At 30.6% G+C, this 26,883-nt stretch overlaps 1 protein-coding gene across 13 annotated transcripts in view; it reads right to left on the reverse strand.

Annotated features, from left to right (window-relative positions):
* LOC147816766 (uncharacterized) overlaps positions 1-22,390 on the reverse strand; it is a 46,150-nt gene extending 23,760 nt beyond the window's left edge. Inside the window, exons 1-8 of one of the 13 annotated variants that reach the window (XM_087151023.1) lie at positions 22,103-22,375; positions 20,664-20,779; positions 18,725-18,824; positions 16,123-16,288; positions 13,457-13,513; positions 9,068-9,193; positions 4,538-4,629; positions 122-217 (exon numbers count right to left, since the gene is read on the reverse strand). The gene's annotated coding sequence lies outside the window, so the exon portion shown is untranslated. Of the gene's footprint in view, positions 1-121; positions 218-4,537; positions 4,630-9,067; positions 9,194-13,456; positions 13,514-16,122; positions 16,289-18,724; positions 18,825-20,663; positions 20,780-22,066 lie in introns of all 13 variants that reach the window. The other 12 variants (XM_087151012.1, XM_087151008.1, XM_087151029.1 and 9 more) reach the window with 12 other exon arrangements.
* Positions 22,391-26,883: the final 4,493 nt, after the last annotated feature.

The following is a 26,883-nucleotide window of genomic DNA, read 5'->3' on the forward strand; positions in this document are numbered from 1 at the left end:
AAACAAGGAAATAATTGAGTAAAGTCAAACAATGTATTCTCATTCATAATATAAAATGCATTAGAAATTCTACAAAACCTAAAAAAGGGAGAAAAATAAAAAGTTAATAAAATATACTTGCTGTTTGGTATTATTTCACTAACCACAGCATAGTTCTGTTGCACATAATTCAGCTAAATGTATCTCCAGCTTCTTTCCAGGTGATCCATCTCTGATTCTATGATGTAATAATAAAATATATTATTAAATACATTCATAACAATTATATAACGAAAAACTATAATAAATTTCTTCTTGCTAGAATAAACTACTGAATCATACATATGCAAATGACACTAAGCAGTTTCATATTAAACAAGATGTTAAATATGATTTCATTCTTAAACTGATAAGCTACTATACTACTAATCCTTTAACTCATTGGCAGATTATGTCCATTAAGTAACAAATAAGAAAAACTTCATTCCGTGCATGAAAGTAAAGGGGCTGTCAGCAGTTAGTTGATTTTTTTAAAAAAAAATACTGTAATATTTTAAATTTTAAAAAATACATTCAAAAATTTTTTAAAAATGTGAAAAAAAAGGAACATTTAATTGACTGTAGAGTTTGCCAACAAGGGAACCTAAATTGGCTTTACTGTACCAAAGGTAAATGACATAACAAACTGAAAATAAGTGCTGACTCAATATTGTAAATGATATCTGACAAAGAAGAAAAAAATTTAAGAAAACAAAGAAAAAAATTAAATTTACTTGTATTCAAGAAATCTATGTTTATCTGAAGAAATGAGAAAGAGAAAAAAGAAGTTAAAAAGCATATTATTTGCAAAATAACAAAATCTGTGATATTTAGTGAAAATATTGACGTCCTTGATTAATCACAAAAATACATATAGAAAATATTTTCTTGATTGAATCAAAAAAGTGAACAACAAATTCATGTTAATATTAGGACATTATTGTATAAATGTATATAGAAGTAGAAATTAAGAAGATTTAGTCACTGATCCAATGGACTAATAACTAAAAGAACTGAAATAATCAATAAATAAGCAATCGAAGCACCCAGGCTGCCTTGGCCAGATTCTCAACTGGTCACCTAAAATGTCCAACATTCGAACGCGGCTCAAAAATGTATCAGACTTGTAAAAAATGCTCTATCCAACCAGCATCACCAAAACATATACTTGATTGTGTCGGACAGTCCAGGGTGGACTTAATTTACGATCCCCTTTTTGTCATCGACTTTCTGGCTGTAAACTACTTTTTGGAGTTGACCTGACTAATGTCAGATCTATGAGGATAAGCAACAACTGAAATAATACCATAACAGCGAAACATCCCTTAACATTGATTGCTAGTTTAAAAACACTGACTGTTTATTTTATAACGGTCACCACTCATTTTGAACCCTATATATACGCACGAATTGAAACCTGTTAAAAAAGTTCCCTTTTAAAAAGCTTTAAATTACCATTTAGACTTCTATTTCCACAATACAAAATTAATACTTTTAAAAGGTTTTGTTTTTAACTGTTAAGAAGATTGCAAATTTTATATTCAAAGCATGGAAAAATCAATCAAAGAAAAGAGACAAGTTTTTAGAAATGAAATATGGCGTGGCAAAACTCTCTCAATACTGGGAAAAGAAGTTTTAGGTTGTCTTAAATGTGTGGTCACTTTTTTCATTGACCATTACACTCAATTCAGAAAAACATGCGTTATGAAAAGTGTAGAGAGAATAAGCCATCAGAATAGTTCATCAAGTAAGGGTGGGGGGTGTCAACATTTTATATATTCATTATTCACTTATAATAATGAATATATAAAATGTTTTTAAAAAGAAAATATAAATAAAGCTTAATTGAAAATAACTGATGAAGTCCCTTACACTGATGAACTTATAATTTTTGGATGAATCCTATACTTTTCAAAACATTTTATTTTATACTTTTTATTTTATAGTTTTTTAGTAAATTAGCAGTCTTCAAATTCTCATAGTTCAGGACTTGACATAAACTGCTTGGTTTCAAATGCAAAAAACACCAAGCAATGACAATTCTATTTTGAGAAAGAGATAGTCCGAAAGGAATGCTTTCTCAAGTTTTAAGGCATGTTGTCACACTTCTTTCCTTCCATATTGGTTTAGATAAATTTCTGATTTAATTCTGCAAATTTAATTTTACTTTAACTAGAATAGAAACATCTTTATTCTTCACAATTATATCCTAATTTTGTTATATCAAGAAAAAAGGACTTTTTTATCAGGATTTAGCGACTCGTTAAATAGAGATCCGACTGTATTTGTAATTTAGAAAAGTTCAAATGAATTCTTATGATTTTGTCACGAACACTTTTTTCACGAGAACTTTTAATGAGCAATTATTGTAGCCTCTTTGTGCTCATTAAAAGCACATTCAACCATATTATAAAAACATAAAACCAATAGCAACAACATCATGTTCCCTCATAGTGGATTTATAAGAAACCCTGACGCCAACAAATTTAATAAAAGTTAACTTCAAGGCTATTTATTGAAAGCCCTGACATCACATGAAATAAAGTTTCTCTGCAAATTAAATGACATTTTTATTAAAAACTGTCTTGAGGGTGCAACTGTTATTCATGACTGTTAAGATTTATTAACATCTAACATGAAAAGAGGCACAAAATGTATGAAGAAAAGCCACAATTTTATAAAATTAAAAGGCGCTTATGATCTAATTTCTTAATATTTGAAAAGTTATTCGAATTAATGAAGTAAAAAAGACTCAGAAGAAACTTCCCAGACAGATTTTATCCGATTTCCCTGATTTTCGTAATGGATGACATAAATTTTACTGATTTTTCAGCACTGTTTTAATTACATACAGAAAATATAATATTGCAAAACATTTTGATTTGCTACAAAAGTTGAGAAAAACAAAATTTCTTTTTAAAAAACTTATATTGAGAATATATAAATAAAGCACCTATATTAAGTGAAAAGATTCAGGTAGGTAGCAGAACAGAGATATAAAAGACAATATACAGTAGGACTTCTATTTAACAAACTTCCATTTTGCGAATTTTTTTCGAGGGACTAAGAACATTTTGGAAATTTCTTCATAAAATAACTTCCAAATAGGGAAGGGAATTTTTTATTTAACGAAATTTTCTTTGAGATCCACTTTCCCTATTTCTCAAAATGTTTCAGAGCATTTCAAACCTGTTAACCCATTTTATGAGGGATATTGATAATTTGAAGCCACTTAACTCTTAGAGAAAGCAGTAAAATCCCTATCCCTTTTTGTTTGCATTTCAAACGGAAAACTCAGAAAAAATTAACAGATTTTATCAGTAGCAATTAAGCTTAAGAATGCATGTGGTAAAGCATGTTTAAAATTACTTTCATATTAAATGCAGCTATAATTTTATGCAGAAATTTAGCTTATTTTAGTTGAAAATGTATGTAGCATGATAGTGTAACGCAGGATAATGTCTTGCTCTATTCTTGCTTTCCTTGTTGATTTCTTTTATAGTTAAGATTCATAAAATAAAAAGTAGATACTACTTTACAAGATAAAGGTGCATCAATTTCTATTTTAATTATGTCTAATGCCTATAAATTTAAAACCTGTTTTGTGTTGAAGTATTTCAAAAGGTGATTTTCTATTTAACAAATTTCCATATAACGAGCTTATTATCAGGATTTAGAGACTTCATTAAATAGAGCTGTGTATATTTTATTCTATGCAACCACTATTTCTAACAAAGGTAGCAATAAGGGTAACTTTTAATCGCTGTGGGAATGAAAAATGGATCTAAGATGGTTCTACAATGAAAAATGGATTTTTTAGTACCAAAGACAAAAGTTTTGATTCAGATATTGAAATATTTTCTAATAAACAAACAATATTTTTCTAAAAAATAGTCTTTTAAAGCACTAAAAAATTTCTTACATAAATTTATACATAAATGTCTCAATAAAGCAAAAAAGAAAAAAAAATTACAAATAAAATAAAAAATATTAGGTACCTATTTAATGAGAAAAATTGGACCAAATTAAGATGCAGAAAATATTTAAAAAAATTGACCTTTAGGTATTTTAAGTTAATACATTTACTGTGATTCCTGGGGTATTTAATTAAATTCCCTGTCAAATCATTGATTTTTACAGATTGATCAAAATCCCTCTTCTTTGATTGTCTGCGGTTATAAATACTTTGGAAAATTGAGAATTATTAATTGATTTATTTATTGATCTAAGAGGTAAAATCTCGTCAATTTAGCAAATTTTGAAAAAGTTTAATATTTTTCTTTTAAATATTTAAGTGATTTGTTCATTTTTCAAGACAAAATGATTCAGTTTGAAATTATATAACATTGCTTTAAGTTCAAGGCTCTTAAGCTAAGGGTTTTTTCTCCCTTTGGACAACACCTTGAAAAACACTCTTAAATGAAAGGAAGCAAGATACCAATTCCTTTTCTAATGCCACAACAAAAACAATGTTTAACTGAAGATCTTTTTTCTGCGCATTCAAATTTAAACTGAATACCTGAATCAACAAAAGCAACTTGAGCTGCTTTGTAACCTTCTTTTAAGTAACTATGAAAGACTTTCTTTGGTAGATGAGAGGGCAAACTGTACCTAAAACAGAATAAAAATTGCATTAGTAGAATTATCGTTCTTTATATAAAGAAACATATTTTTATTTAAAGCAAATGTTATGATGTTTTGCATATATAGATTCCAGATTTTTTGAAACAGAGTATTTCAAAAGGTCCCCATGGCAGAATTGCGGCAACATTGTCACAGAACGTTTCTGAGTTTTTGCAGAAAAATTTTTAATTTGGGAAAGGAAAAATTTCGGTTTTCCTTTCTCAAATTTTTTTTCTATAGAATTTTTTTCAAAAATTTCCTTTTGCGCATCAGAGAGGAAAGAAATAATCATGATTTTTCTATTCTCATTTGAGATATTAAAAAAAATCAGTAATTACTGGCTTCAGCTAGAATTTCAAATTCATAATATAAAATAAGAAATTCAGAAATTGCGAAAGTTTATAAGATAGTTTGGGCAAGAAATGATGTTCTTTCTTTCATTTTTTTTTCTTTAAAGAACTCCATATTTTACATACACTTAATTGAGTTTGTCTTTTTTTTAAGAGTCCTATTAGCGTGACTTGTGATCTTTACTTTTGGGAGATAATGCACGGATTTTATGAATTTTAACTTGTGTAATATCAGGTGTCTGCATAGGTTTTTCAGAGAAGTACCTATTTCGTGAAAATGTAGATATAATTTGTAAAAAATTAAAAAATCAACACAAAAATATGGATTTATTGCTTCTTACGGGATTCAAAAATAAAATCTTAAGAAAAAGTATTTTGTAAAAATACCATTTTCCGTAAAGTTGAATTTGTGAAAGTACCACTAAATGGTAGTAAATTTGGCCTTGACAGACCCCTGAATATTGACAAAATTTGAAAGAGGAAATAATTAGTGCATTTTTCCTCCGACAAAATGCGAGAATATCCCATATAGTATTAAAATTGAAAAATATTACTTTTACAATAAAAATTTTTTATACATTTTTATTCTATACTTTCTTCTGCAAACACAATGTTTCTGTTACTTTAAATTAGTAATTGTTATAGATAAAAGTATCTGAAAGCAAAATAATAGTGCTAGGGAAGTTTGTCGCAGAAAGAACGAAAAAATTCTGCCACAGGGTAAAAGGTTAATGTCAAACTTAACGAGCTGATTTGTCATATCATGATGAGCGTGTTTAACACAGGAACTTGTGCCTGAAAATTCAAGCTGCGATCACTAGCGATAAGCATAGAGTAGGAAAAAGGAATGACTTTGAAAGAGATACATAGCTGTCAACTCTTTCCGATTTTCCCGGGAGATTTTATTTTCATATTTAAAGAGGCAGCGAAATGCATGTTATTCCATTAAACTTTTTGATTTAAAATAATACAGTAGAGAACCATTTATCCGGTATCCAGATAACCGGGAAAAATTTTGATCGGTTTTCCCGCCATTTTAAACTAGAATGATTATGAAAAAAAGCGAAAATGAACTCATCCTTGAAGTTGAGTAGAGGAAAATGTAAGGAAGGGGAGAATTTTTTTCCCCGTTTACCCAGAGAAACGTCATTTCCTCCGTGACCTTGAAGGCAGGAATGTTTTATTTTCTCTTTTAGGCCGCCAATCAAGCTCAAGGGTGTGGCATGCTGATTTCGTTTTCTGTTTAATTTACGAGGGGGATGGGGAAAATGCATATCAGTGAACAGAAGATGAAAGAGAAAAATATATTTATCTATTTGACATCGATTAATAAAAATAAAATCTTTTTCTTCTGAATAAATTCAAGTGCAGTATCATTTGCAAGTTTTTATTGGTGTGGAATCACATCTGCTGTAATTAAATATCGTGTTTTTATCAACAAAAAATAAATAAATAAAAGGAGAATTGTTTATTAATTTAAACATAGGATTATTTTATGAAGTAGATTGCAGTTTTGTTTTTCTGATTCCACTACGCTTGATTTTTTTTCTTCTTTTCACGATAAATTTCGCACTCAATAAATTAATCCTTTTTATTCATAAATTTTATCATTAGGTTGTTTTTTTTAAAATTCCGTTGATTTTGCCCTGTTCCGGGTTTCAATGTTTATGCTAGTGCCTTTTTTAACTATCGTTTCGGTTCGATAATTTTAAAGTGTTTTTATTTAGATTAATAAGTTTTCCTTTTATTTTATCGTTTCCCCCGCATAATTAGGTATGAAATATATTGCGTTATTTAACCATTTGTTTTGCTTATATTAGTTAATTTAGGAATTGTAATTATTTTTAAAAAATAAATACGAGAATTTTGTATTTTTTAATCTTGTTTTTCTTGTCTAAACTTGCAAATTTTTTTATTCTTTTAAATGTTATTTTTCTACCATTTTTTTTTTCTTTTTAAAGTTAGGAGTACCTTTTTTTTTTCTCTTATTTTATGCATTACACTTTTTCCTTGTAATTTTCGTTCGATAAAACATCGATTAACGACACTTTTTGGTCGATCCAGAAAACCGGGAAATTCAGACATCCGGGATAGCGATGGTCCCGAGCATCCAGGATAATTGGTTCTCTACTGTAATTATAAATGAGTTTTACCACCACTGCATATAAATAATTACAACAAATATATCAAAGCATAATGATCTTTACAATAGCAAATTTCATTCTGGTAAAAATAAAAAAATATTTTTGAGTAAGTTTGTTTTCCAGTAATTGTTTTACTACCACTTGGATAATCCATTTCTGGAACGAGTGAAAGTTGGCAGTTGTGGAGATTATAACATCACTTTTATTTTATAATATAACTGTCGCTGAACAAATTTTTGGGCTTACAACTTCTAATGTTCAACTACGTAGCTTTGCAAATTTGAACCCAATCCAGAAGAGAAGAGAACTCCTGGATCAAGTATTGGGAGTATTTTTGCTTTCATAAAAGGACTTTTTTGATGGAACTAACCCGCATTTGTGTTACATGGAGAGGAAAAACACGAAAAACTTCCACGGTTAGACTGATGGCGATGGGACTGTAATCCATGATCCATCTACCACTGAGGATATTTCACGTCAGCACTGTGGCCGCTGCAGGCCAGATGTGGAATTCGAACCCGGTTCACCTCATAGGAAGGCAAACGCTCTATCTCCTGGGCCATCACGGCTTAAAGAAATTGGTTAAATTACAGAATATGTTGAAAATTCCTTTAATATATGCTAACTTCAAAACGTTTACGTTTGGATTCACGGAGCCATTCAAAAGTTTTGTTGGATACGACTTTTTTTCATCAGTCAACAAAATTGCATAGTAAGTGAAGTAGTAGTTGAAATAAGGAAACAAAATGTTTTTGCAGAAATAAATATTTATTTGATGAATATGAACAACTGATTTAGATGATAAAGTTAACAGAACATACTATTAGCTATACATAACTGAGACACGTGTCTGAGCCAACAACACATGTCTTTACTTCTAGAAGAATCTTACATTAGAGTAACTTTAGAAAAAACATAATCACAGTTGGAAAGACAGCTCATTGTGGGCGAATGCTTTCCTCTAAAGATTTCTCCATAGCGACTTCCAATTTATCTTTGATCTCCAACTCTTTTCATTAATTGCAAGAACTGACTCCACCGAATCAGCCCAGCGGCCTTCGCTGCTTTCTTGCTCTAGTGGGTCTAAAATGCAATATCTTTTTAAATGTATTGTCACTGCTCATTCGAATCACATTCATTTTTATGCATTTAATAATATCAGGTTGTTTATAAATCTTGCACAGTTCAATGTTAAATCTCCAGTTATTGTTTTCATCTACACCTTCGAGCACACCTCGCAAAATCTCTCAAGTCTCAGCCATTAAACATCAAAATTCTGCGACATAGGCCAATAACAAACTTTTGAACATTTTGCAGTATTTATTAAACAAGAAGTTGAAAAATAACAGGCTCAACTACTGGAAAACTGGAGATTAACTAAAAGCATAGATTGGTCTGATTTGATGCGTTAATTGATCATATTTCCAATGAAAATGGGACAGTGTGAGAAAATAAAGTGCTGCCGCTTCCACGACCATGGCGACGAGATCTGTGACCGACGTTACAGTCATCTCCAACCCATGAACGTATGCCCACAGGTAGTTAAAGTTAAACAGTGCAGATAAAAGAAATATTTTCTTTATTCGGCCAAATTAAATATAAACCAAAAAACAACGTTAATAAAGCACAAATAAAGTATAGAAATGGACATATTATAGTCTTGGTTCTCTTACCAGGAAACGAAACTATAGTATGTCTATTATTTTATCCACAGTGATCTAAATTCAAACATAAAGTCACCAAGGATAAAATAATATACATGCGGTTCTTGTTAAGAGAGCCAAAACTATAGTATGTTCATTTCTTTACTTTATTTCTGCTTCATTCATGTTGTTTTCTGGCAAGCACAAGGTATACCTCTTTTTGGATATTTAAGAATCTTTTATAATTAATAAAAACTCTTTACATAGGAATATCTAATGTTCCTCTCACCTTTTGACCAATATCATCATGAATGACAATATTTCTTATTTTTTGTAACAAATGACTTAAGGATGAAAGTGAGGACATTGATGTAGATATCTGTTCTTGAACATTTTTGCACAACAAAAAATCCTCCTTAAAAAGAAATTATTATTAATATGCAAACACATTTATTTTTTTAAAACAAAACAATACTACAATTAAGTACAAGATTTATTCATAAAAGCACCTTCGAAATCAATAATTTAATACTGTAAATTCCTATTAAAAATAATATGTTATTATTTTAAAGGCCCATTTTTTTTATTTTAGTTAAGAGGATGCTGTTTAGTAATGAAGGAGAAATTTTCTTTCTCACTCATTACTAATTTAAAATTTAAAGTGTAAAAAAAGTGAGTTCAGACAAACCTTGAGTAAGCCATGAAGTTCTAAATACTGAAAGGAAAATTTTAAAAGATACAAATGTAAACAAATTGTGAGAAGATAACTTAGGATTAAGCAATTAGTTAAGTTCTCTTATAATAATTTGTTCGCATTTTAATATTTTGAAGTATTTCTTTCGGCAGCTGAAACTTCATAACTTACTTAAGATTTGCATGAATTAAATTTTTCTTTTTTAAATTAGTAATGAATGAGAAAGTAAATGTGCGATAAAATTTCCCCCCCGCTGTGTGGTGCCCTCTTAAAGGACTCATACAACGACAGTCGGACTTCTATTTAACGAACTTTCATTTTACGAATTTCTCTGTGGAACCAAGAACATTTCGGAAATTTCTTCGTTAAATAACTTCTAAATAATGAAGTGAATTTTCTATTTAACGAAATTTGTTTTGAGATCTACTTGCCCCATTTCCCAAAATATTTGAGAAAATTATTAACTTGTTAACGCATTTTATGGGGGAAATGACCTTGAACTGATTTTCGCATCCCCATAACTTTTAGAGAAAGCAGTAAAAATCCTTTTCCTTTTTGTTTGCATTTCATACAGGAAATGCAACGCCTCTAGAAAAAGGGGGAAAGGGTCAAATTTCTTGAATAGGAAATGAGCAGAGAAGATAAAGGGAATGGGTCATCAAAGTGTGTGGTCCCTGGTACCTTATTGACATGTCCTATTATCCCCACCCCCACTGTTCACTTTCTTTCTAGAAAAACTTTCAACATTCTCGTTGTTCACTCAGTAGAGCTCCGTTCTCGAAATTGCCTCCTGTTTTGAGATTGCTGATCAGAGTGCTGCTTGTTGCTTTACTTGCGACTGCAAAATGTCGAAGCAGAAGTGCCTGACCATTAAAGAAAAAAATTTAATTCTTCAAGAAGTGGATAGGGGTGTGGAAAAAAAAAAGATATTGCATCAAAATTTGGTATTCGTTCAAGCAGTTTATCAACGATAATAAGAAATCGTGATAAGATTGAAAACTATGATTTACCAAATCCTTGTTCAAATCGTTTGACAACATGTTTCTATGAAGATGTGAATGAGGCAGTTTTGAAGTGGATACACGCAATGCGAGATAAAAACGTGCCGATCTCTGGACCATTGATAACCGAGAAAGCAACGCAATTTGCAAAGGCATTGGGACACGATGAATTTCGAGAAAGTAGTGGATGGCTTGACAAGTTTAAACGAAAACAAGGAATTGTAGGAAAAGTTATGTCTGGTGAAAGTAATGATGTCAATGATAAGGACTGTGAAAGTTGGATTGCAGAGACTCTTAATAAAATTTTAAAAGATTATAAGCCAGAAAACATTTTTAATGCTGATGAGACGGCTTTATTTCTTCAATGTTTGCCTCAAAAGACCCTAACATTTAAAAATAAAAAATGCTTTGGAGGAAAACACAGCAAAACAAGAATAACTATCATGCTAGGGGTAAATATGACAGGCAATCAAAAATTAAAACCCTTAATTATAGGAAAGAGCAAAACTCCAAGATGTTTTAAGGGCACAAAATCTTTGGAGGTTGATTATGAATTCAACAAAAAATCACGGATGACGGCCGACATTTGTGAAAAATGGATTCAAAAGTTGGACAAACTTATGATTGCTCTAATTTTCGACAATTGCCCTGCCCATCCGAAGGAAATCAACAAAAAACTGAAAAACATTACAGTTTTTTACTTGCCTCCAGAAGCTACAACCAATGGATTAAGGGGTGATTCAAAACTTTAAACTGCACAACCACAAAAGAATTGTACGAAAAGCACTTGAAAATAAGCAATCAATGCCAAAGATTAAATTGCGAGAAAGCATAACAGAAATTGCCAAAGCATGGAACTATGATGTTACAGATCGTACAATTCGTAACAGTTTTGCTAAAGCTGGATTCTTTGTCAACGATGAGAATTTGGAAAGTGAGGACGAGGATGATATTCCTTCAGAGGAACTTAAAAAAATTTCGGTACAGCTAAGAGAGAACCACGAAATTAATGATGATGTACGGATAAATGATTTTCTTTCTATTGATTCTGAAGTTGAAACCACCGAAACATTAACTGAATCAGATATTTTGGACTGTGTGAAAAATAAAAACAATACAGCTATAAATTGAGAGGAAGACAAAGAAGATGGAAATGATGAAGGAATTAGCAAACCTTCATATGATGAAATGTTAAAATTATTTGAAACAATTCGACGTGGATTGCAGTTTGAGGAGAATACGCCTGAAGGAATTTTTGGTGCATTACAAAAATGCGAGACCTATTATGAGAAAAAACACTTTATCAAACAAAAAACTCAGACAAAATTAACAGACTTTGTCAATAGCAATTAAAATTAAGAATGCATGTGAAAATGTTTAAAATTACATTTATAATAAATGCAGCAATAATTTTAATATATAAAAATTTATCATTTTTATTCAGGGGAAAATATATGTAGCATGATAGTATAACACTGGATAATGTTTTGTTCTATTCTTACTTTCATTGCAGATTTCTTTCATGGGTAAGATTTATAAATTAAATAATAGATCATAATTTACAAGATAAAGGTGTATCAATTGCAATTTTAATTATTTCTAGTATCCATGAATTTAAAATCTATTCTACATTGTGTAAGTATTCCAAAAGATGATTTTCTATTTAACGAATTTTCCATATAACGAACTTTTTTTCAGGATTTAGCGACTTCGTTAAATAGAGGTCTGACTGTAATTGAATTTTAGTCACATAATACCCGAAAAAAGATTATACAATACAAGAATAAAAATTTTTTTCACAAAAATAATAGATTGTTAGAGAAAAACAATTCAGTCAACATCAGCACAACAACAAATTTAATTACTTCTTTGCAAACAGTTTCTAATACATTTTTTGGCACAATAGCAGGGGTCTGTCTAGATTTTTTTAAGAAGTACCTATTTTGTGGAAATTTAGACATAATTTGTGAAAATTAAAAATTATATTAACAAATCAACACAAAAATATGGTAACATAAGAAAATAGTTTCAAAAATTGTCACTACAAATAAAACTCATTTATGACTGGTAAATTTCTATATATATTCCCCCATATATTCAAAAATAATTTTGCTATTGTAAAATTTTGAGCAAAAAATTGTATCCGAATTTCAAAATCCATAAAAATTGTTGTCCATAGTTAAATTTCAACTTGATTTTATTAAAACATGCATTTAACAGAACTAGTACTAAAAGTTATTTTAATTATGAGAACATGTTCAACTGGGTCATACAGAAAAAAGAATTAAAAAAAATATTCATGAAAAATAAAGGTCTGTTAGAATAAATTTACAATAGTATTTAAAATAATGTTTGAATTTCGATTTCCTGTAAAGTTTATAGGGAGAGCCTCATTGCTTCATTATAAACAACTCCGCTAAAAAAGCTCATTTTGATATGGCGTAAATGACCTGTTAGGGTTACTACATTGCACTATCTGATCAAACATATGCTACTTTTCGTAGAAGGCAGCTAACAAAAAAGCTCCTCTTTTCCATAGATTGCAAAGAGAATGGGCTTTGCATGAATTTGTGAAGGTACAGCTGATCGGTAGTAAGTTTACCCCGGACAGACCATTAAATAGTTTATCTAATTTTGTTTGGCAGTAGATTTAAAACCATAAATAACTCTCTAAATATCAGGCATTTAAGCATCTTTGTACAGAATATCATTATACAGGAAGAAAACTAAATTATTTTACAAAGCTGCGTAAAAGTCATTGTGCATGAATTATAGAAAAAAAAGAAGGTACTGGTAAGGGGGGAATAAATATCTCATTAACGAGACTTTGCATATGTGACAAAATTTAAATTCTAGATAAGGAGAACTCTGAGAAAGTTTTGCTGGAATATAAATTATTCATTCCTTAAAATCCATGAATCAACGGTTTCCAGATTCACAGAATCCTGCGAATTAGAAGAATCACAGGATTGTATAATCTTACCCATTCAGGAATAATTGGTCCAGTCAGTTATAAAAAGGATTCATTCTTAAGATCACCCTGAAAAGAGAAAATGTTTTCTATTTATAAATATATATAAACATATACATGCCTTTATCGTAATATTCCTTTTTATCCTTTATCGTAATATTCCTTATATTCCTTTTTCCGTAATATTCTTTTTTATGGAGGTCGCCAACCCCAATACTAACCATAAGGAATATAGAACTGGCTCTCACATGATTGCGAAACTGGATGGTGAGACTATTGAGGTGGCCTTCATCAGACTTACCAATAACTCTAGCGTTTATGTTGCAGAGCTCGTGGCAATTAAAAAGGCAATTTCATGACTTTCTGACATGGATTATCCCAGGGAAACCATCGACTCCGATTCGCTGTCCTCGTTGCAAGCACTAAACAATCCAAAGCCTATTTCAAAACTTGTGGAAGAGATAAAACTTATTTGGCATGACAGCATTGATTGCAATTGGGTCAAAGCCAATGTGGGAATTCAAGGCAACCAGGAGGCGGATCGGGCAGCAAAAGAAGCCACGAGTGACTGCAACATCTCAATTGAAGTCCCCAGTTCCAATGCCCAAATTAAAACCGTGGTCAAATCACACAATATGAGTCGCTGAAAGTGGGAGTGGCAGAGTTCTGGGAAGGGCAGGCAAACTTTTAAATTCTTCAAGGATCCAAAACTAAACAGACGGCAGGCAAATTTTTATTTTAATCAATTTTTAACGGGCCATGGAGTGTTCCGAGAACATCAAAATAGACTTTTTAATAAAAACATTCAATGCAATTACTGTGCGGAACAACAGAGAATCGATCATTTAAATTTTAGTTGTTCCCATTTCCAGACACTTCGTGACAATAACTTTACCAATTTTAATCAACACCAATGTTTTGCCAATTTGGCCTGCAGAAAAATTATCATCTCTATTATTAAACAAACACTTGAAGATGTACTCGGAGACAGGTAATAAGACCCGGAACCTGCGCTCCCTACTTCTTGGGTGTCTCAGGCAGTTCATCGGCTTTTAACTTAATGCTTTACTTTATTCCATTTTTAATGTTTTTTCTTTAATGATTTTATGTTACTCATTATTTGTCATTCATCTTTTCTACTGGGGCTTGATTTCATGCTTTCATGGGTTTTTTTTATCACTGTCAACTGCTTACAATTTTTTTATATCGGTTTTACCTGCATTTTCCCATTACGATGGTGTTTAACTTCTCAGTAATTTTAACTTTTTTGTGTTCGACTTTATTACATTGTGATTTTATTGTGTTTGATTTTATTACTATGGTCTCTTGACTGTCTGTTTGCCCCTTTGGGTACTTCTGTAACTTTTATTTCTATTTATTGTACATTTTCTGCTTGACGTAAACCCTACACAAATAGGGTGGGTTACTATTCAAATTATTACTTCCCAAAGAAAAAATCTATCTGCAAGAACTCGGTATCATTCTGTGACAATGTCGCTGAGTCGTCACGGAGTTACTTCCTTACTCTAAGGAGCTGCACTTTGCTGGAGAAATGAATTTAAACATTATGTACAAAATGGTTAAGAATAAAAAAATTGGCTAATATTTAACATGAAGAACTATTTAGAAATATTTATTCATATTTACATGAGCCAGTTTGTTATTCTAAAACATTTATTATTATTATTTTTTTTTTTTTTGAATTTGTTCATTTGATTTTCAATTTTTTATGCCTTTCTCGACAATGAATATTTAATTTAAGAAATATGAAACTGTTAAATACTTGTGACTTTGTTAAGTGTTTAATGCTCTTTTATTTCCTCTAAGAAATTAAGTACATCAAAAATATGTTTCCGTCCTTTGAAATACCATCACTGATTTATGAGTGTACATTCGCACATGAAAGTGTGACCATAGTGATAAATTATCTATTATTCATAATGGCTAGCATAAATATTAGTTATATGTGACTCGAAATATGCAATTCTTGTTAACTCACAGTGAAGGAAGGAATTAATGAAAATAGGAGAGTCTTTCCCCAGTTGTTTGACATTTGATGAAAAATTAAAATTATTTTAATTTGATATTATGGAAACGTTCCCCTTTAGACTATGGAATTTTGAATTTCTGACTTCCTTCATGAATTTAAATTTCTCAATCTTCTTAAAGGAATGTTAATTTTTTTTATTTTGTTTTGTAAAAATACAAATAAATTAATTTGGAAAGTAAGATTTTTAAATTAATTTGGAAAGGGGGTTCTGAATAATAATAAACTCAAAATTTTATAAACAAAAAAAAAATTTAAACTGATTTTTATAAATGGCTCGCTTTATTATGTATTTAAATATTCCAGCAAGCAATAATGTGTGCAAAAAGTCTATTTTATTAGGGATTTTTTTAGAAAACTTACCTAATTTCAGGTAATTTTCTAAAATGTACAAAAACTAGAAAAATTTTACTATACCAGTAGAAACTGGCAAAATCCAATTGAGTTGGTAGCTATGCATTTCAGATTTATGCAACTTTTTTTAGGCAATTTCAAATTTTTTTGGCACACCCTCTCTTGAAACTGTCTGCTTTCCTTAGATTGGTAACTTTCTTAAGATTAGGTTTTTTTAAAAATTGTTAATACCTATTCAGACTTTTAAAAAATAATAAACAAAATGAACTAGACTTACAACATTCAGCAAGCCTACTAAGAGACAAAACTGGCTCAGAAAGACATTCATGAGGCTTGACATATCAATGTGCAGAGTGTAGGATAAAGATGAATTCTCAGGCAAAGAAGGGTCATGAAGCCTTCCCACTGGGGCAAAAGAAAAGCACTGGAAAGAAGAGCCTTTCCTGAAATATACATAATATGCAATAACTTCATATACATCAGATACCTTTAACAAAATACATGGACAGGAAAAAATCCAGTAGACCTCATGAAATAATATAAATTTCATGATAACTGTTGCAAAATATACTAAATATTTTACATATAGAGAATTTCAGAGATTTTTACTGTCATCAAAATACAAAAACCTTATTACAGTAATAACTATAAATGGTCTGTAATACTTTCCTTTTACGACTGACATTAAATTAACAGAAGAGATTGTGACACTAAATGAAAAAACCTGAAAATTTTGTGTACAAAAACTCCATAACAAGATATTAATTTATATAATATTCATATTTAAAATAATTTTTTGAACAAAATTTATAATTAAATTACCTACCAATAAAGAATATCACATAAGAATCACGATATTGGATTTTAAGAATGCGAAAATACAAATCGCGATATTGAGTTTAAAAACCACGTCAATACGAATCATGATGCATAATTTTTAGATTCTTTGAATATGAATTAAGACAATGGATAATAAACTCATGCGAATACGAATCGAGATATTGGATTTTTAAATTACATGAATATGAATTGCGATATATGATTTTTAAATCTAGTAAATATGATGAACAGTAAGTAACTTTTAAATTAGAAAAATATGAAAATCGATGTCTGATATTAAAATTGCGTTAATATGAATCACCGTATTAGTGGAATCCAGTACAGTTTCAAGTATTAAAAACAATAAAAATCCGACTAACAAATAAAAAAACATTTAAATTGCAAGAAAATTATGCATCTGAAAATGTTATGTTAACGTGATTTTGCGAAGGTTTAAAAATTTAAATTTTGGATTGCGGTGGAAATTTCGGCAGATTAAAAATTTTATTTGCGGAAGTCCATGAATCAATGGTCTTGATATATGCAGAATTCCGCGAAAAAATCACATGCCCTGCTCTTAGGTTTTAGACCTGGATAGATAATACGAAAAACCTGGAATATAATCACTACTGCTTGAATTTGAAATGTTTTTTATTATGTTAATTCATAAAACTGAACAGAAATAGAGAATTAATATCTTATTGATAATTAAAAAGACTGTGGAGAAAGAAATTATCGACCATGTCAACTTTCATCTATGAAAAGGTACCCCAACATAGAATCAAGTTAATTTGTCGTATATACTAGTAAATTGGAATTGTATTTTTGTAGTAGTAGACGCACTACAGTACTCCCTCGCCAGAATTATATCAGTGATAGAATTCGATGAACGAATTCATTGCTGTTTTGTGAGAAGCCGAGAGATCTGTGTATTAAGATCGTTGTACTTTTTTTTAGTGAGTAGGTGGGTTATATATTTTAAATTTTACTTACTGCAAAAGAAATACATAAACTACTGATTCTATACTTAAAAACAATTAAATATATAAATTTAATGTTTATAATTACAAATAAATTAGACAAAAAATGACCAAATGAAGGATGCATAACACACTTACAGTTAGACATATTTATGCAAATAGAGCCTTTAATTGATTTCTCCTTTTTGGTTTATTCTGAAGTTATCAGCGGATTGCAGTAAAATCATGAGTGGGAAAATAGTTTCCCGTTGGACAAAAGTAAAGATGTTGGTTGAGAGTGCATATTACTACTTTTTATTTTATAACTGTCATTGAACAGCTGACCCAAATTTTGGGTTCAGTACCACTAATGTTCAATTTCATAGCCTTGTAATTTTGAACCCAATGCAGAAGAGAAGTGAACTCCTGGATCAAGTATTGGGAGACATTTGCCTCTGTGGAGGACATTTTGATGGAACTAACCAGTATTTGCGTTACATGGAGAAGAAAACTACTAAAACCTCCCACAGTTAGCCTGATAGCAAGGAGACTCTTAATGCATGATCCGTCTACCACTGAGGATATTTCAAGTCAGCACTGTGGTCAGTGTAAGCCGGATGCGGAATTCGTATTGACCTTCAAAAAATTATAAGTAGAAGAAAAAAAGAATTTATCACCGTATAAGAAATTGAGCCAGGGTGACTCCGGAAATAGAGCGTTTGCCTGCCAATGAGGTGAAGTAGATTAGAATTCCAGCAATGGCTGATCAATACAAATTCTGTATTCGCCTCTCAGTAACCACAGTGCTGATGTAAAATATTCTCAGTGGTATCCCCTTGTTATCAAGCTAAGCGTGGGAGGTTTTCGGGATTTTCCTCTAAATGTAACGCAAATGTGGGTTAGTTCCGTAAAAAGTCCTCCACAATGGCAAAGTTTCTCCCAATACTTGATCCAGGAGGTTTTCTGGGTTCAAAATTTCAAGGCTACGGAGTTGAACATGAGTAGTAGTAAACCCAAGAAATTGGGTCGGCTGTTCAACGACGGTTATAAAATAAAGCAACATATAACAAATTGTGATTAAAAAGAATATTTAAAATAAACCTTCATCCAAGTTGAATTAGTTGGATCAAGTCGACTGCTCATAGTTACAGAGTCTTCAAGGTGGGGAGATAAATCACGAGCAAGTAGTAAGACGTGGCATCTATAAAAAAATATTTCTATTAAATATAGCTGTTTTTTCTTCTTGTTATTTAAAAAATAATACATTAACAATAAAACAATCTAAATGGTATTTAAGATATTTATCTTTTCAAACAAATCAGTTTTCGGGCAGTAACAGGAGAATTCTTATCAAAATTTCCCTGGACAGTAAATTGTTTCGCCAAATAGCATAAAGTGTTTCCTTGTAGGTGAACTAAAATATCAGGGGTCTGTCTAGGTTTGTATGAGAAGTACTTACTTCGTGAAAATTTAGACATAATTTGTGAAAATAAGAATTATATTAAAAAAAGAACACAAAAATATGGTAAATTTTTACATATTTTCCCCATAAATTAAAATACAAATTTATGTAAATTAGAAAATTGAAACTTTGAAAATAAAAGATGACAGGAGTTACAAGAGAAACAAAAAATATAATCAGAAAACTATATTTTATTAATATTTAATCCGTTATGTGTGTACTGCCAAATCATCCAAACAGCAATATGGCATGCAAAAAATTTGAAGCACAAAGAAAGCCCATTGAGCGAAAATGTCAACATCAATGAGTGAAAAACGAAAGGAAATTTTCCAATTGGTCAGGCGTTATCCACTATTTTATAATTAACTTTAGACAATTTAATTAACCGAATATTTTAAAGATAACATCAGCGATATTTATTAGCTTATAACATTATTTGATTAATAAGAAAAGGAAATTTATTATACTACTTTAACATTTAATTATTTTTATTTGTTCTATCAGATACCTTCAGCATTAACGTGAGAGCATGAATAGACAACGTCACCATATTAGTATTCCTAAAGTTATCTCTGATCGTGTGCTTATTTTGTTTATACCAATTCTTTCAAAACGTGTTTCTGTAAAAGTAAATAATTTAAAATCAACACTAATTGAAATGAAAAAAAAATACTTAGATAAGAATATAAATAAAAAAATATAAGTATTTTAAAAAATATATGAAAAAAATATAAGTATTTAAAGGCAATTCGTTAATTCGTTTAGGAGAAACATGAAAAATTGACATGCTATTATTGACGCCAATGATTGTTAATTACTTTAGGTAATATATGCATAGTGAAATAAAAGAAATAAACCATGTACTGAAAGACAAAATTAATGAAGTAAAGGTATTGATTTGCTTCGATAAACTATAAAAAATTGCCGTACTATTATTGACAACAATGATGCTTATTCACTGTTAATAATATGTATTAGATGAAATAAAAAAATAATTTATCAGCTAAATAGTATATTAATATTTTAATAAATTGGAATTGAAGGAAATCTTTTTTTCATCACTACTTATAAATATTTTAAACAGTAAATCAAAGATCAGATAGAGAAATAGTCATGCTCCAAAGTCCTTATCAAGGTCTCATAAGAATTTTATTTGTTTTTAAAATTCCGGGTTTAGTTTGCTGCTATTGATAAATGTATTTCGCACACAACTCAAATGTTAAAAGGTTATGTAATAAATCCCAAATATACTAATATAGGTATCGAGTATTATATTGACATATTTTCCGATTATTAAAACTACACCAACACTAAGCAGCTTTAGTATCAATATTGTGTAAATAAGTCTTTCACTCACGGGCCCTTGAAAGGGTTATATACAAAATTTTGACTATCATCAGCTGGTAGCTAATAGTGTTTTTCGAATTCTTTTGCCAAGAAAAATGAACAAAGTCACAATTTAAAAGGCCGAACTATAATTAACTTTAAGAACGCGGTAGACAACGTCAACAAAAATTCGTTACAAAGCTCAGTCCAAAAGATTCAACAAATATTTTTCTGCATGACAATATGTGATACCTCAGTCGTGGAGATATAGAATTCAGGGCAATAGCTATTTCTTTGTGTTTCTCATAACTAGTAGATGGTAACTACCAGTGTACATTCAATGTTTGATAACACGGAGATACTTTAACCTGAAAAATAAATGCATTGATATTACCATTTTGGAAACATACATAGAAGGTGTTAAAATCACTTTTAATACATAATTAAGGAATCATTGGCACATAATTGAGAAATCATTCGCATTTGAAAAAAAAAAGAAATAGTAATAACATCTCATAAAAAGTCACAAATTAATTTTCAAGGGAGGAAAAAAAAAACAGTTTCGAACTCTCACCCACTACATAGCTGATATCAGAAAGAGCAAAGGAGAGATTGAAATTATAAAAACAGCTTATTTTTTCATTTAGATTGGAATGTGTTACCAACTGCCTTAAGTTTTATCTCAAAAATAGTTGATGATTTTAATTACTTGTTTGTCTTTACACCCTTTGAAAAATCCCCTTCAAAATTTGATCTGAACTAAACCCCCCTCCCAAAAAAAAAAAAAATGAATAACACACAAGGTTGGATTTATATATAAGCAGAATAGGTTGCAGCTTAGAACCCAAAATATCTTTTTTCTTTCTTTTTGCATTGCTCAGAGTTATTCAAAATAAATTCAACAGCCAAGTAACATTAGCAAATACTATTAATTTAATCTTCAATAATCACGGATAAAAAAATGACATTCTGATAATTAGTTTAGAGATTGCAATTAATTTTAGTGACACTAGTTTTGTAATTTTTGAAACAATGGCTAAAAAAGAATTTCATGTACAGATTAAGCATTGCTTTGATGTAGAAAATTGCTGTTGAAGCAAAACAGTGACTTGGTAAGTGTTATAGAGACTCTTCACCTGGGAAATCAACTATTATTGAGTAATACATTGCATTTATACATGAACACTTATGATGCTGAATGCTCTGGCAGTCGTTAAATCAGCACTGTTCCAGAAAATATCAAAAAAGTTTCACAAAATACTTTTTCTTAAAATTTTATTTTTGTATCCCGTAAGAAACGATAAATTCATATTTTTGTGCTGATTTTTTAATATAATTTTAAATTTTTCACAAATTATGTCTAAATTTTCACAAAATAGGTACCTCTCAGAAAAACCTAGACAGACCCCTGATATTTTCAGCTAACATGACTAAATATGAGCGATTACATTATTGTTTTTCATATTGTAAAAAATCAAGACATAAAACAACATTATTAATTGTAAAAATTTTGTTTAAAAATAGATATATATATTGTAGTTAACAAAAGTAAAAGCTAATTTGATGCAAATATAAATATTCTATAAATAAAAAGGGGGTGGGGAAAGCTCGAGAGTTCGAAACTTGCATAAAAAGAATTAGAAAAGAGTATCAACTTTTTTTTTTATTATCAATCATCTTGGAAAGCATACGTTTATTCTTTCCGCCAGCAAGTATTTGTTCATGAACAGCATACGTCCTTAATTGATTAAACATTATCATTTCAAACTCGTCAAAACTAACATGTATAATAATTACACAAAACAGATCAGTTTAGTTATTTATTTGTTATGAAAGTATCACGAATTGTGTATTTATTATATACCACAATATTTTAAAACAAGAGACCCTCCACCAAAACCCAAGTTGTTTATAAGTGAAAATGGTAGAAGACAATTATTCGCTTTAATCTAACTCACGTTATTTTGACATTAAAAAAATTTTAACTCATTCACAAAATGGGCAGAAATAAGCAAAACATTACAGTTTTAATAAAATAAATTATCTCTCAAAGCTTGTAAATTAGTTAGTCTGCATTGAATAAAGTAAAATAGTTACTCTTTAAATTAAATATTGTAGATTTATTAACAATGAATAATGTTTACTATTTCCTCTTGCACTTTCGAGAAACATTACAGGTTGTCGGCATATTATTTAATTAATTGCCCCTGTTTTGATACCTATTATAATCTTAGAATTTTTGAATTTTTAAAGCTTTTGTTGTTGTAATAGTAGATATTGGTGTGAAATGTTAAACTATCTTTTTAAAGATTAGTTAATTCTATGTAGCTAAACTATAAAAAAAGTATTCTTTTAATTTGAGTGTTGTAAAATCACCGGAAAATTAAAACATTAATACATTTTATTATATTTGAAAATGTAAACAGTTTTAAAACTCAATTTAGACCACCGCTGATCATAGTAGTATATAGGAAAATAAATAAAACACAAGAAACAACACGCATTTCAAATAGTAGATTTGAAAAGTTAAGCTAAAGAACTAACTTCATCCAATAACAAAAAGTCAATTTGTTACTGAAATAAAATGGTCAATACTATAATGATTAAGCAATAAAAAGAGTGCTTTTTAATTTAAGATTTCATGCATTGTTTCATTATGGCAGCAGTAACTGAGAAATACTAATTGTAAATACATAAAATTGTAAATAAAAACACTTTATTTAAAATAACGGATGTGATATTCTACTGTATTTACAAAAATAAAATTAATATATCTGCCTGGAAATAAAGACAGATTCCAATAACAGCGCTTCGCCTAAGCCTTGAATTTGTTAACCAATCAAATTCAACGATGCGCGTAGAAAAAAATTGCACCTTGAGAGGGTTACGATGTATTTGCATTGGGGAAAAGGTCGCTAATTCAATGATTGATGATCGTAGTATCTTTTTAAAAATTCGAGTTAACGACTTTGTTGCTGTTGTTGTTAATTTACGTCGCACTGGAGCTGCACAATGGGCTATTCGCGACGGTCTGGGAAACATCCCGGAGGATGATCCGAAGACATGCCATCACAATTTTGATCCTCTGCGGAGGGGATGGCACCCCCGCTTCGGTAGCCCGACGACCTGCGCGCGAAGTCGAGCACTTTACGGTAGCACAGTTTAACGAGGACCAATACCGCGCACCCTCGGTCCCTACGCAGACTGATCCAAGTGGTCACCCACCCGCACACTAACCGCAGCCAGTGATGCTTGACTTCGGTGATCTGCTAGGAACCGTGTCTTAGCGATCAGTCCACTGCGGGGCTAACGACTTTGATTTTAATCTTATTGTTTTGAAAACCCATCCTTCAAGATATGATTATGTTGTTGTTGTTAATTTACGTCGCACTAGAGCTGCACAATGGGCTATTATCGACGGTATGGGAAACATCCCTGAGGATGATCCGAAGACAAGAAATCACAATTTTGATTGTCTGCAGAGGGGATGGCACCCCTGCTTCGGTAGCCCAACGACCTGCGCGAGAAGTCGAGCACTTCACGGTAGAACAGTTTAACGAGGACCCATACCGCACACCCTCGGTCCCTACGCAGACGGATCCAAGTGGTCACCCACCAGCACACTGACCGCAGTCAGTGATGCTTGACTTCGGTGATCTGCTGGGAACCGTGTCTTAATGATCAGTCCACTGCGGTACAGATATGATTATGATGGGATTTATTCTTCTTTTGAAATAAAGAGAAATACTTGGAAAAAAAAAATTTTTTTTATGGTAGTGGGGGGGGGAAGTGTTTGTATGCTGGTTTTAATGAATTAAATTTCATTTTACCTTATCGCATAAAAACGAATTAAAAAAAACAGACTAAAATACGTTAATTTTTTGAGTTGAAAATATTTCTCATATGATTAAAAATAACTTTAAAAATTTTATTTATTAATATTCAAGGATTCTATTTTTTAATTTTTCCTTGAGTGAAATACGAAGAGGTCGAGCTAGATTTATAATTATTATTTTAAGTTTGTTATGAATTCGAAATCCGAGGATTTAAAACATCCAGAACATGCAGTTTGTTTGTAAAAAAGTTTTTATTATGAACTTTCAGAATCCTTTAAAAAAAATGACCATTAGAAATCTCAAATCGATATTTCAGCGATAGAGAGAAAAATAATTTTTTTTTTTTTTTTTTTTGTCAGAATCGAACCATTATAAGAATGAAGTTGGTAGAGAAAATATTAAAACCACTTTGAATACGGTTTAAACTTGGTGTTTTTAATAATTGCTTTATAACTCTCCATATTTCCTCTATCAGTGAACCAAGTTTTGATGTTTTCAGATCGAAACCCTCAGGCGGCGATTGATAGCGTTTTCTTTCTTTTTTCCTCTCTATTAAATTCACGACTCCCACTATGCAGACTTTTATGACTTATATTTTTTAAAAGGGTACTAAAAATATACATCGAGGCAGTTTTTACGGAACAACCTATATTTTGTAGCATTAAATTCACGATTTGTTTAGGTTAATGCGATAAAATAAAAAGATATGCTCGTTTATTTTTCTATCCAGCTAATTGACTATAACAATAAGTTGAATTATTTTATTTTATTTTTATATTATAACCGTCGTTGAACAGTCGACCCAATTTTTGGGTTTACGTTTACTAATGTTCAACTACGTAGCGTTGTAATTTTGAACCCAATCCAGAAGACAAGGAAACTCATGGATCAAATATTGGGAGAAATTTGCCTTTGTGAGGACTTTTTGATGGAACCAACCCGCATTTGCGTTACATGGAGAGGAAGACACCTCCCACGGTTAGCCTGACGGCTGGGGGATCCGTCTACCACTGAGGATATCTCATATCAGCACAGTGGTCAGTGCAAGCCGGATGCGGAATTCGTATCGACCAGCCATCGCCAGGATTGAACCCCGGTTCACCTCATTGGAAGGTGCCAAATAGATAGATTCGTTTTATTTAGAATTTTTACACTAAATAAAACGAATAGTTTGGGGGGGGGGATTTAGAATTTGCCCAAGAATGCGCCCAAGAGCTTGGAGGGAGGGGGGCCACTGCTCTAGGGGTACTGATCCAAGAGTTACCTTCTTCTGGATTGGTTCAAAAGTACAAGTCTACGGAGTTGAACATTAGTAGTCGTAAACACAAAACAAAAGTGGGTCGGCTGTTCAACGACGGTTATAACATATAAAAATCACTACCGTAACTTTAAAACTACTCAAACATACACATTGTTCTACTAACTGGTCATGCGTTTCTACTATTTATATCCTAAAGGCAAGGGGTATATACATACCTACTTATCGTAAGTGTGATTAGTTTCTTCAAAAAGTCCTGCACGAAGGCTAGATTTTCGCAATGCTTGTCCCAGGAATTTCCTTGTTTTCTGGGTTGGGTTCAAATTTTAAGGCTACAGAATTGAACATTGATATGCGTTAACTCAGAAATGTGTTACCCGTTCAACGGTGGTTATGAAAAAAAATAACATTCAATTAATCAATGTCTTTTCATCTGCTTTCTTTAAAAAAAATTTATAAGAAATTCTAATGACACATTATAAGATAAACTTTTCAACAAAATGATCATAATATCAGGAAAATTGTGAGACACTCAACTCGATTCTTACAAGTTATACCTAATCTTTATTTTTTGTTCAACGCGATAAAAAAGCTTTTTTCTTAATAATTTTTTTACAGTAGTTTATCTAATTCAACATTATATGATATTTATTATTTATATTCAAAATAAAAATACTATTTATATGCGGAAATACACCTTGGAAGGATAATATTTTAAAACAATACACTTATCATTGGAAAACCAATTACATTTAAATATAGAAAAAGAAAAACAATTATCATGTTATTTTTTGACTAGCTGATTGCTATTTATCACATGTTATTTGTTAAGAGAAAAAAACAAAACATGCATGTTAGTTAGCATTGTGTGCAAGCATTTTTAGTTAGGAAATGAGTTATTTTAATCACTTCGTTAAAACTTTATGTGTTGAAAAAGGCATTCACGCTACAATACATAAACAATATAACAATTTCAGAAACAAAAAGGCGTATTATAGATCGTATTTCACATTGTATTTTTAAAATTTAACTGCATGTTTCTAATGACATTTGTAAGCATAATAACAATATTGTTTACATGTGTACGTATTTTGATGAAAAATATATAAACAGTACAAAAACTAGTTATATAAATTATTTAATCTACTGATTTTAAAAGTTTTGATTTTAATCGAAATGTGCGTTTTGCAGAACTCCCTCCCTGCCCTTTGTAACAAACTGTTGCAGTTTTAAGAACTCCCACCCTCCCCTCCAGGCGTGATGTCATTATTTTATGTGCTATTATTAATTTAATACGTATCTTACACTAAAAATTCCCATTTAGTGAATTTGCAAGTTTGAAAGGAAACTATGAAAAAGATAATGGGTTAAATATGGG

This window comes from Parasteatoda tepidariorum, chromosome 1 (assembly GCF_982258835.1).
Source record: "Parasteatoda tepidariorum strain Cologne lab strain chromosome 1, Ptep-v5.0, whole genome shotgun sequence".
Taxonomy (NCBI): domain Eukaryota; kingdom Metazoa; phylum Arthropoda; class Arachnida; order Araneae; family Theridiidae; genus Parasteatoda; species Parasteatoda tepidariorum.